The following is a 12,675-nucleotide window of genomic DNA, read 5'->3' on the forward strand; positions in this document are numbered from 1 at the left end:
CAGAACTCCAGTTGTGAATCCCTGATTTCTTGGATGAAGGGTGCAAGCTCGGTTTGAATTAATCTATGTAAAACTCTCAATGGTTGTCCATAAGAACCTTTCGACAATCTTCAGAATCCCCGGTAACGACAGTGTTTTATGACTCGTCTCCTCGAACCCCCACCCTGCCCCCCACTCAAAGGCTCCAAGCTGCAGTGGCCCTTTAAAGGCACAATAGTCCAATTATTACATTTGCCATTACCCCACCGAACCCCTCAGCAGTTGCAAAACAATGTTGTGAGTTCTTGATCAAAGAGGATCTAAAGTGGTTTACCTTGCAAGCTCTCCTTCTTGATTGCAATTACATTTGCCAGTTGTTTGGGTGAATTGAAGTCCCTGCAAGTGACTGGGTTATATCTTAAATTGTTTCCAAACAGAATAACCCTTTGCGTGACACCTAAAATACACTTTACCTTCCTCATGGGCCAGGATGTTGACTTGTCTTCATTCCACAGGAACACAGTCACTCCTCAAAAAGAACGTGTGCATGCCCTCAGTGCTTCTTAACAATCTATATGGAGTATACAGCAAAGTTTCTGATCAGTAGAAAGCCTTCTTGTGTTCTTAGGGGTCATGCTTAAGAGAAGGAGCAGACAGAAGCCACAATAAGTAGTCAGATCAAAACTGCAATCAAAGAGCGCTACGCCCAAGAAGGAACCCCTTCTAAAGGAGTGGTATGGTGTAAGTTTAACAGGGATTTTGCAATGTCATGGGCTAAAACGCAGGACACATCGATGATGGATATCAGTAATGTCACAGCATGTCTGCTGTGTTACATCCTTCAGTTACCATGATCCCTTTCTAGAGAGTTTGAATCCCGAGTGCTTACTCCCTTCAGTGAATTATTGTTTATAAATCCAATTTACTAACATCATGTGGTGATTATAGTTTTCTTGAGAAAAGCTCGTGGTATTTCCTGGTTCTTCTTCAAAAAGTAACAATTGTGGTGGGGAGGAAGGATGGGAAGTAATGTTTAATGCTGTATGGTAACCGGCATTACTCCTTAATAATTGCAACTCACCACAGTCTTTATGATAGCCTGCCTCCACCCCGGATGTGTGTAGTGGCGTTGCTCAAGCTAATATATGCCGGAAGTGCAAAATGAGGGGGAGGGCTTTATGGTAGGAGGAGGATAGAAACTAGAGCACATGCTGTCCATGCATCTGTCCCTGGGGAAGGGCCCCTTTAAGAAGTAAGGCTGCATTGGTTGGCTATGTGTTTGTGGTGGGACATCCACAATCTGCAGCTTTTCATTAGCAGACTCTTTCTGGTGTTGGCGTAAAATGACACAGATGGGGAACAAGCACACAGATACACGTTTTCAACATGATTTCAACAACCAATGTTTTTTGTCCGGTTTTCACTGAAGAAGAAAGACCATACAGATGGAAATATGCTCTGTGTGTTTACTTTCGTTTCCGTCCACTTCTGATTTTGATGTGGATGGCGGGGCTTGAATCTCTATGAATTACTGACTGTGTTTGTAAAGTTACAGAAAGCAGGAAGAATCCATAGAGATTAATGTCAATGACAGCCACCATGTTTGCACGTGGTGGCTGCCATTACTCCCGTGCAAGGCTATGAGACAGGTGTATTATTGTCTTTGTTGGGAAGTAAAAGGCAATGGAACTGCCAAGGTTTTTATGTCTTTTTCTACCCAGGGCAGAAAATATTAAGCATGTGGTGGAGAAGACCAGGGATCCGTTCACAAATGCACTCTGCACAACTGGATTCACAAGCAGTTGTTGACTCAGGGTTTAAGTGCGATTTTCTATGGCACCATCCTCTCCAATCCTTTGTGGACTCCTAAGTAAAGCAATCGCCTTTAGATAACATTGCACAGAATGCCTACTAACAGTTATACAACTATTGAGTTTCCCTGCTTGCCATCGGCTATGCAAATGTCGGATTATATATTGGGTTGGGAACCCTTAAAAACTGTGGTGTGCATCAAAGATGAATATTTTGGGGCATAGCAGAAGGGAGAAGGAAATGTTAGATGCAAGTTCAAACTTTGAAATTGGGCCTTCGTGGATGTGAATGTGTTCTTTGTGTGCAGAGTCCCATTGTTAAAATCTATTTTTACAATCTGCACTGTATTGTGTTACAAGATGGTCTGGCTCTCATTACATGTGGCCTGAGGTGGTGAAAAGCCATATTCTTACTGAGTCGTTGAGCCCAAAGGTGGATTAATACTTTAACATTGATGGTTCGATGTGGAATCTGCACATTGAAAAACCTCTTTAATAACAAGGTTGATTTTGCAAGGCCACTTTTGAAAACATTTCTCTCCTTTATGTAGTGGCTCCTCTAATTGAATTGATATTGAATTGATATTTTATCTATATCACGCTCATACACATGTGTATCAGAGCGCGACAAGGCAAGGGAGGGGAACAGGGGAGAAAACAAAACAACGATCTTACTAGGCCCAGTGACATTGAGAACGCGCAAGTGCTTGGGAGAGGGTGCGGGGGAAAAGTGCAAGGGAGGGGGAGAAGTGGAAAGTGCAGAGCAAGGGGAGAGCAGAAATAAATACTGATAAATACATGATAAAAACAGCAAACACAGAAAATAGTAGTGCATCCAGCAAGTGCTAAGTTGAGGGAAGCAGACAGGGTAGGTCTGGTAAGTACAAGGGACGAAGAGGGGGGACTGTGTCGGTACAGATACAGACCCCAGTGCAAAGGGTGGCCGGGAGGCAGTGCAGCAGGGTGGAAAAGATAAGCAGGAACCTGGGCCCGGTGGACAGAGGGTGGCCAGGTGCACAGTACCAAGAGAGACCAGAAGCAACAGAGGAGAGTGGGGGTGAAAGCAGAAGCAAAGAGGATGGTCTGAAGGTGCTTCCGGAACCGGAGGTGGTTCTCCTCAAGTTTTAGGGTTGTAGGGAGGCTGTTCCAGAGGGAGGCCCCAGCCGAAGAAAGAGATCGGCCCCCAGCTCGTTTCTTAGAAAAACGACTGACCCTGAGGGAATTAGAGGTAGAGGAGCAGAGAGCTCGAGAGGGGAGGTATTTGCAGAGGGATAGCTGAAGGTATTTTGGACCCAGGCCCCAGTAAGCCTTGTGGATAATGCAGAGAGTTTTGAATTTAATCCTTGAATCCACTGGGAGCCAATGAAGAGATTTCAAGGCTGGAGAGATACGATCCCAGGGCTTAAGGCCAAGGACAAGTCTTGCAGTCCTGTTCTGAATTAGTTGCAGAGGGCGGAGAGTAGAGGAAGGTAGATTTAGAAAGAGGCTGTTGCCGTAGTCCAACCTAGAGAGAACCAGAGCTTGGGATACCATGAGCTTCTGGGGAAAGGAGAGGAAAGGTAGAGTACCTCTGAGGCGGTGCAGTAGGAAGTTTGACTTTTTAGAGACCTCAGGGATGTGGGCAGAGAAGGAAAGGGTGGAGTCAAAGATGACCCCGAGGTTCTTAGCCACATAGGTGGGGGTGGGTGGAGGGCCCAGGGAAACAGGCCAGGGAGTGAGGGGAAAGAATGGTGAAGGTGTGCCAATGAGGAGGATCTCCGTCTTGCTGGAATTCAGATGAAGATCATTGGCGGCACACCAATCTTGAAAGGCAGTTAGGCATTCAGAGATAAGAGAGGGAGAAGAGGTAGCCGCGGGCAGCCTGGAAATTAGCTGAGTGTCGTGAGCATAACACTGGAAATTTGAGCAGAAGATGGCAAGGCAGTGGGCGAGAGTTACCAGGTATTGGTGGAAAAGCCAGGGTGAGAGGTTAGACCCCTGAGGGACACCACAGGTAGAGAGGAAGATAGATGATAGGAAGGACCAAAGTTGGACCTGGGAGGGTCGGTCAGAGAGGAAAGAGGTCAGCCAAGCCAGAGCCTGATCAGTGATACCCAGGTTATCATGGAGACGGTTGAGCAAGATGGTATGTTTGACTGTGTCGAAGGCAGAAGAGAGATCAAGGAGGATGAGGACAGAGGGAATGTTAGAGTCAAGGATGGAGAGCAGATGTTCACGGATGTTCAGGAGAGCAGTTTCCGTGACTCTGGCTGCTCTGAAGCCAGACTGGTGGTCGTGGGGACAGCCAACAGAATCGGAGTGAAAGTTAACCTGGAAGATGGCCAGCTTTTCCAGGAGTTTGCCCAGAAAGGGAGTGACGGAAATTGAGCGATAGTTAACGGGATCGGAAGGATCCGCTGTGGGTTTCTTGAGAAGAGGATGCACAAGGGAGTGCTTCAGTGAGGAGGGAAAGGATCCGGAGGCAAAGGAGAGGTTGCAGAAGTTGGCAAGGGCCAGAGCGAGGGTGTCAATATGGTCCTTGATGGTTTTGGAGGAACAGGGATGAACCTGTTTTGATGAGGCTTCCATAGATCGGACTTGTCTAGAGACCTCATCAGGTGTGAAAAGGGGAAAGAACGAGAAGGTGCGTGGGGGGTGTCTGAAGGAGGGTCAGAAAGTACAGATGTAGAGGGGGCAGAGGAGATAGGGAGGAGAGAGTGGATAGGGTGTCTTCAGTTTTTGAGATAAAATGAGAGGCAAGGGCATTGCAGAGAGCCTGAGAGGCAATAGGGGGGTAGAGACTGCAGCAGGGTTGGCCAGCTCCTTGCAGATTTTAAAGAGTTTGGCTGAGTTGTTAGATGCCGCAGAGACACGGGCTTGAATGGGTGTTCTCTTCTTAGTGTGAACAGAGAGTCGGTATTGCCTTTGGAGCAGGCAACAGGCCAGTTTGTCAGAGGATGAGCAAGAATTTCTTCATTTCCTCTCAGCCACCCTACACTTACTTTCAAGTGTGGCTAGGTCGAAGGCAAACCAAGAGTTGCACTTGGCTTTGGGCTTCAAACGGATCCTCATGACAGGGGCAAGAGCGTTGAGAGTATCAGAAATAGAGGAGTAGAGAAGGGCAAGGGCTGTGTCAGGGTGTGAATCATCCAGAGGGGGGTGGGGGAGAGAAGGAGGCTGCGAAAGCCTCAACTGACACGCGCTTCATTGGCCGGATGTCCGTGAAGGTAGTTGGCAGTGTAGGGGTAGGCTTAGCTTGGGGGGAAGAGAGTGCAAGATGAGAGGAGCAACTTCTTATTCCTTTGCATACCTACTTTCCTTACCTAATCTTTTTTAATTATGTCTAAACATTTTGACTGCTTTAATGTCTTTGCTGGTACAGTTTTGAGTTGCCATCACACTGATAAAGAGACTTTGAAAGTCGGAACCTGATTGAAATTCTAAGGAAAATGCAGCCACAAGCTTCAGAAGTGAAGTATTGGGCCGTTTCAGGAGAATACTGGTTAGTCTGAGTAAGTTAGGGCACGCATTTGTGATTCTATTAATTCCATGGAGGTGAGTATTAACTATTTTATTATATTATCATATTTTTAGGAAAAAGCTACCACTCCTACAAACCCTAGAGCTAGTCCACTCCTTAATTCCCCTTGTCCAATCACCTCTATTTGTTTCATATATCGGTCACTCCCTAAGAGCAATAGAGCCTCTTTTCATGCCGTTCCCGCATCCTAAGATAAGTGTTACCACGCAAAGGATTATTACTTCTTTCAGTTTGCTAAAATGTAGAGAGCTGTCATTTGTTTTACAATGACTAAATGACAAAGATAAAATACATACGGTATAAGACTGACATTGGTAGGCACATGCATATGGCACTTTGATTGCTGTAAGCGGCGTCAATGCTGTGCATGCGCTCCGCGGAACGTAACTGAACCCTGTGGCAAGCAAGAGAGTCTGAGATTTGGGGACAGGATTGTTAGGACTTGGTTCAAAGGCTGTCTTTCCTTGCTAGACTATGAGCAACATTCATTTGGTGGTAGGCCAGGACATGACATTGATGCATAGGGATTAGAGAAAAGGAACCTATGCTTCCAGTCTGATTGTGTTGCAGACAAGGTGAAGGCTTTGCATGCAGGTTTAGGTAGCATGACGACAAATCCAGGAAAGTAGCAAAGGAGCCCCATGCACAGGTACTTACAGAAGGGACATTGGGGGACAAGAGGAAGACAGAAAATTGTGAAATAATTTGGCATGTTTTATTAAGGATTGAGTAGGTACGGCAGTAAGCAGTGATATGGTTTATCATACAGAAAAGCCATTAAAAACCCTCTGTGGCTAATTTGTCAGAGTGGTGTGGTGTTGCTGTCTTTGCAGCAGTTGCAGATGCTTTGAATCAAGGGATCAGTGACAGTATAGATAGAGGGTGTGAAATTGTGGGATGGTCCTCCAAAATTAAATACTAAGTGCAAAAGAATCACTGCTTGGAAATATGCCTGGTTTCCAGGCCCTCTAAGATTGTCTGTCCATGGAGTGTGGAAGTATCAGATTGATACAAGGACAAAAAGAAGGATACATTATTTTTCCAACATCACTCGGCCCTTCGAAGAAAGCCTCAGAGATGATGTCACACTGATGCAGCGAACCATGGTCGAGGATCATTACCCTTGGAGACGAAAGGAGAAAATGGACATAAGCAGTCAAGAGAAGATTGAAAAGAGCAATTCAATCTCAAAACAGCCACATCAACGACAAGAGGAGACAAATGAAAGATCAGATCAAATAAAGTAATTCAAAATTTCAGTGGGCAAGTAATGAATATCTCTGTGAAAGACAAAAGAGGTGGAAGGGATGAGACGAGGGAGAGTATGATCGGGATGCAGTAAGGGTGATGAAAATAAGAAATGATAAGCAGAAGGCACATACAAAGAACAATATGAGCTAGGGTTAGAGATGTGATATGAGACACAGATCAAATCTAGAGATTGTTTGTACAACTTGAGCAATTGAATGCAAAGCTAATGCAAGGTTTGCTTTGATCCAAACACGCTCAGGTTTTCAAGTCAAGCGCGATAAGGAGAATATGTCAGTACATATCTCATGTTTCTGTATTGCTGTGACCTTGACGTAAAGATTCTTCCTGCCTATTGTTTTAAATTGTAATATGAACATGACGTACTCTTTCTTGTAGATACCCATCATGCTTACTGAACTGTCCAAAAAATCTGAATTATTTGCAAACACAGTGTGGACCATCTTTTTTCAAAATAGTATGCTATAGTCTGACGGCCCACACACTCTCCTAAGAGTTGTGCCTTGGCTGCTCAACTGCTGTTGGGCTATGTGAGCAGGCAGTACTTAAATTAGACCAAAGCCCACGTAGCTTGGCAACAGAATGTCCCAGCTACTGAACACATTCTTCGGAGACCCTCCTTGCAACATGTTGTCAGTGGCATCATGACATACTCTACAATGTTTAGACATGTTTCTTTCTACCATTTAAGCACTACACATCCCCAAACATTAATTTAATCGTTTACCTTTTTGAAATATTGAAGGGCAGTGACTAGTCTGCAGCTTCTCAGCTAATGCGGAGTGACCAATAAATGCTTGTGGCATGTAGGAGTGTCAGCTTGTCTCTCACACTCTATGTTCTCTTGGGATTATCCACCATCATTTTGCTAATCAATGTATGACACAAATAGAACTCTCACGCATTAGCATAATTGAAAGCACGTTTATGGTATAATTGGTGAAAATTCTCACCAACATTAATCAAGTATATGATAATACCTCTTTCACAGGGATTCTTTTGGACGTAGTCGACGAGTATGGACTACTTAAAGGGCAATTCCCGAGATACACGAGGCTTACCAAATCTGCAAGGGAAAAGTGGCCTGTGGAACCCAAGTGCGATGCTATCTTGTCCATGTTGTATGAGTTAGAAAATGGCTGGAAACCCGTGTCACACATATATCAATGCTTATTAGCTGGGGCGAGCGCTAGAGCATTGAGAATCAAATGTGCATGGGAAATGTATTTAGGTTGTGAATTGAATGACACGCAATGGGGCACTGCATTGATGACCATTAAACAGGTCTCTAGAAAAATGCACGGTGGCGGCTGTTACAATTGAATGTATTGTACAGAACATGTATGACCCCGCCACAAACGTGTGCAATTTAATAAGCAGGCATCCCCTCATTGTCCATAGTATAGTACTGAACGTGCAGTTTTTATGCATATGTTCTGGCAATGGCCGAAGGTATCCACCTGTTGGCTCCATATCAAGCAGACCTTGGAAAAAGCTAGTGTACCTAGATACGAATGGACCCCCGCTGACAGCTTACTTGATCTATATCCATGCACCGTCAAGGCTAGACACAGTTAAACTTATCGACCTAGCATTTGAGCAGTTCAGACCTGAACTTAAAACCTACCTGTTTGTGTGATGGATGTTTCTTTCTCACTTGTAGCAAATTGCACCATAATGTCTTTGGTGATAGAGCGCAATACAAATATCTGATTGATATATTGATGGAAATTACAAATAGGCCCAGTCTATAAACTACGGTGCGACTACATGTTGAAATGGTCCACTGCCGAAACAGCAGAGTGGTATAGGGCCTTGAAGAGAGGTGTTAGAGATCCCGAGACTAATTTGGATGCATGGAAGACTCTCCTGCGGACAATGTTCTTCCATTCCGATGACAGATACTCTTGAATTGGTGGCATGAATTATACATTTGCATTTGCCTGTGATACTTCGCATGACATTTCGGTGGGCCTTATGTTTGTGTATTATGTGATGTATACTGTGCCAGCTCATGACACGTCTATGGCTTCCTAATCCCCCTATTGACTCTGTATATCCAACAAGGTCAGTTCCCAATGACCAATGTGTATGTATAGCTTTGCTTGATGCCCTGATGCTGTTGTTTTTTGTTATACGTTTACTTGTTAGATTAAACACGTTAAGGGGCTAATTCACAAAAGCGTTTTATAATGACAAAACCCCTTTGGAAAATTCTCTGTGAATCAGGGCCTGGATATCTTTATTTTTATCACATACATATATGAATAGCATTTCATACAGCATTTCAATCCCAACATGAACAATACAATAATGTTATTTAGTTATTTAGGTAGTATGCCACGTTAGTCACCACGTGAATACAATCCCATTCTGTTTTTAATGCTATATCGCCTTTTGTCTGCGCTAACTACACCACGCCCATGATGCATGGCTAGCAATATCTTTAGAGCCTCTGCTTTCGACAAAAAACATTTCACTTGAATACGAACAGTATTCACCATCCGTGGTAGCAGAAAGTCAATCAAACACAGGTTTATGCCAAAATGGACAATTTTTGAAGACTCAAATAGAAATTGTTCCCAGCAGGTATTATTTACTGCCAATGTGGCTAACCCCTCAGACTTCCTATTTTGAGCAACTCTGCTTGGAAGAAATACTTAATAAATCTTCATGTGCATAAAGATAGTAATATAGCAACTTTGGAAAAATATTTAGTATGAAATGTTTTTATACTAATACTCAGATTTAGTAAAAAAATGCGTTGCCTGCAACCAAAAAATCAGGCAGCACTGTACATAAGAACATTTAGAACACAAAAAATGTAAATAACACATACATTAGGTAAAGAAATCCAAATCGAAAAAAAAAAATAATAACATTACCAAGCATCCATGCAGTTGATTAGGGATGTCGAGAAGACCCACGGGGCTTCTTTTTATCATCAAAGCTTTATTCGGCATCAAAACCTTTAACACTAATGAAAACAGATTTACAATTATACATGTTGCACAATAGGTTAAATAAAATACATGATAAGAAACAAGTTAATAACCACCATATAGGAAATTATGACACCATCATCAGATATCACATTTTTGAGGAGAGCACGCTCGCAGCCTCTTCATTAAAAACAATTCCCACCAATCTTCGCCTCAGGAACCAGGCCAGATGCACATACCTTGCAGATGCAAAAACAGCTTTACTTTATATAGAGCACAGTAACAGTTGTATGAATGCATTAGTAGTACGGACACTTTGTTTGATAAATAATGGTTTCAAGAATCACCGCCTTAAGTTAAAAGTAGTAGGACAAATGAACATAAAATGTATTCATGTTTCATCGGCAGAGCCGCAGAGTGGGCATAGTCCAGATCCTGTGGTAGACCATGATCGAGTATGCCAAGCCGTGTGCAGAATCCCCAGTCTCATGCGTACAGAAAGAGAGCGCTGGTAAAAACGGATGAATTTCATCCAAGAGGCTCATTAAGTTCCCTATCTCTGCACTAGGAACGCACTCTGTGGCGTTCTTCAAAGAGGCTTACTTCATTTCGAACATTTTCAGGGATTTTAAGATCTGCTTTTGAAGACTTCCAGCAATTCAAGGGTTTATCCCAAAGAGCTCTCATGTCACACATGTACAGTACTTTTTTTTTACATAGGCCAGCCAGCCACAGCCCCTTGCTCCCTCCAAGAAAGAAATTCATTAGAGCCTCCTGGTATGTTGATAACCCTGGAGAAGTCCACAATCTCACCCAATACTGTCAGGGCAATCTGGTCGGCTATGGGGAAAACGTAAAAATACGTTAACACCAAAGAAGTTTAAACACTTGTAGGCATAAAAATAAGTTTTTTTTTAAAACATGTTCTCAGCACATTACGATGCAGACAATTTGGTGTAACCCCACAATTCCGACCAATATAGAATTACAGGCGGGGCTTGCTTGCTTGCAACCGGCACAGAATCCAGCTTGTGCTTCAGTGATAATCCCAGCTTCATCTGTCCAATTTTGCAGTCTAGACAGGATGATTTTACCAAATATCTTCCCGACACAATCTAATAATGAGATTGGACGATATTTCTCTGGAAGACCCATCCCCTCTTTCCTATAAATGGGGACCATGATCGCCTTTCTCCAAGTCTTAGGGATTACTCCAGAACAGAAAACAGCATTATTAACAGCACCTTGCATAGAATTGGAACACAGATCATTAATTCATTTTAGTAGAAATCAACCAGTATCAGGTCTGCACCACACCCGGCTTCGATTGTTCCCCTTTGTCACCAATTCTGACCCTTAAAATTAATAAAAGGGCTATGACCCCCTAGGTTATAATTATTCTAGGGGCGGGAGAGGAACATACCAAGGGACCGCATTGAACAAAGTGCCCATGTCTAAGATGTTCAGCTACTGTGATGCAGATTTATCAGTCTTCATCCGCAACTAATGCAATTATGGTTGTGCACATTGACAGTAGTCATACATGGGACACATTCCAAATGTTGTGGCAGTCTTAGTAAAAAATGCTGGCATATGCCATCACCAAACACATTAACCTAAACGTGTATTCACTGAATCAAAAGAGCTTGGCAGCAGGTTGAAAAATATGGGAAAATACCATCACCAAACACGTTAGCCTAAAAGTGTATTCACCGAATCAAAACGGTGTGCAGAACCCATTCTCCCAGAAAACCTAACATCACCGGGAGTGTCAATATCAACTCAAGATGGTAAAGCTGCTGCAGATACTGAGACTGTACCCAGTGTCAAAAGATACCACCACCTAGGCAGCTACACTAGTGAAAAGGCATAGTGGGAACTCGCCAGGAAAATACAACACATTCTCCCAGATGTATTTCAATGCTAATATACTCAATGAGGAAATGTGTAATAAAATGCACAGTGAGCTCCATGGGGAGGGTGAAGCTGTATTCAGCTAGATTGAAGGGAGAGCATAATTACTCACAGAGGCATCGCCACATCTCCCCAACTGCGTTCACCCCGCTGTGTACACGTACCTACTATTAGGATTCAGGCAGTATTGTCATCAGTTTAAATTCGATGCACTGAAAACACCAGAGAGGAAGTTGCACATCGGGGGGACGTGGACTAAAAATAGAGAGCCATGGGGTATCAATTACTGGACATGTAGGCTAGAAGTAGCCAATTAATAAAAAATGCACCTCTGAGAAGCACGAACAAACGGGAGGAACACATGTAAAGATACAAACCTCCCACTTGTGTGGGAAGCTTGCAAAGGCGAGAAATCTCAAATGTCCCAAGCCGCATCGCTGGGGGCAGCAGGTAAAATCATGCAGAAGCCCTAGAAGAAGTAAACCTTAACAGCAAGCGTAACAGTTCAAAGATCAGGGCACAGGGGGACTGACCAAACACATATACGCGGACACATAAAACTGCTGACCTCACCAAGCTACCATGTCTCTGCCGGTAAGGGGTACCGAGATGCACTCAAAGTAAACGCAGACCAAATTACCCTGCGCGTCACATCTAACCTGCAGATGAAGCTTTGACAGTCAGCTCTGCAAGACTATTTATAGCCTTATAATATAACTTACCATTTGCAATGTGGATGGATGCTCTTCATGCTCTCTGTCCTGGGCAGGCCTACGTCAGCTTTTCCCCAATCTCCATGGTATTTGTCACCGGATTCCTCCTCCCTCCCAATACTGGATTTGCATACCCATCTCTCTCACTAACAGCGGGGTTGGCAAATCATCTTCCCTCAGGATAGAGCACAAGCCGTCTTTTTAATATTCAATCAGAGACGGTCCACAAATACCCAATCACCAAAACCAGCCTCCACAATCCTAGAAATGCCCATCAAAGAGGTAAAACTCAGTCTTCCCAAACATCAAAACTCTAGCTCTCTTCTCCACGCCATGCTGAATTTCGAATTCCATTCTGCAACAACCTCTCTAGCCATGCCAGCGGAAATCTTTAATACATTCCTCCTGTTCCCCTGCTACTCTCTATTCATATGAACAATTGAGTTCTCTCTTGGTGCGCAAGCAGCTTGTTCTTTTCCAGAGTTGCTTTGCGCAGAACCTTTTTTATACATCCCCTAACACGCCAT

This window comes from Ambystoma mexicanum, chromosome 5p (genome assembly GCF_040938575.1).
Source record: "Ambystoma mexicanum isolate Mex_15411 chromosome 5p, UKY_AmexF1_1, whole genome shotgun sequence".
Classification (NCBI taxonomy): domain Eukaryota; kingdom Metazoa; phylum Chordata; class Amphibia; order Caudata; family Ambystomatidae; genus Ambystoma; species Ambystoma mexicanum.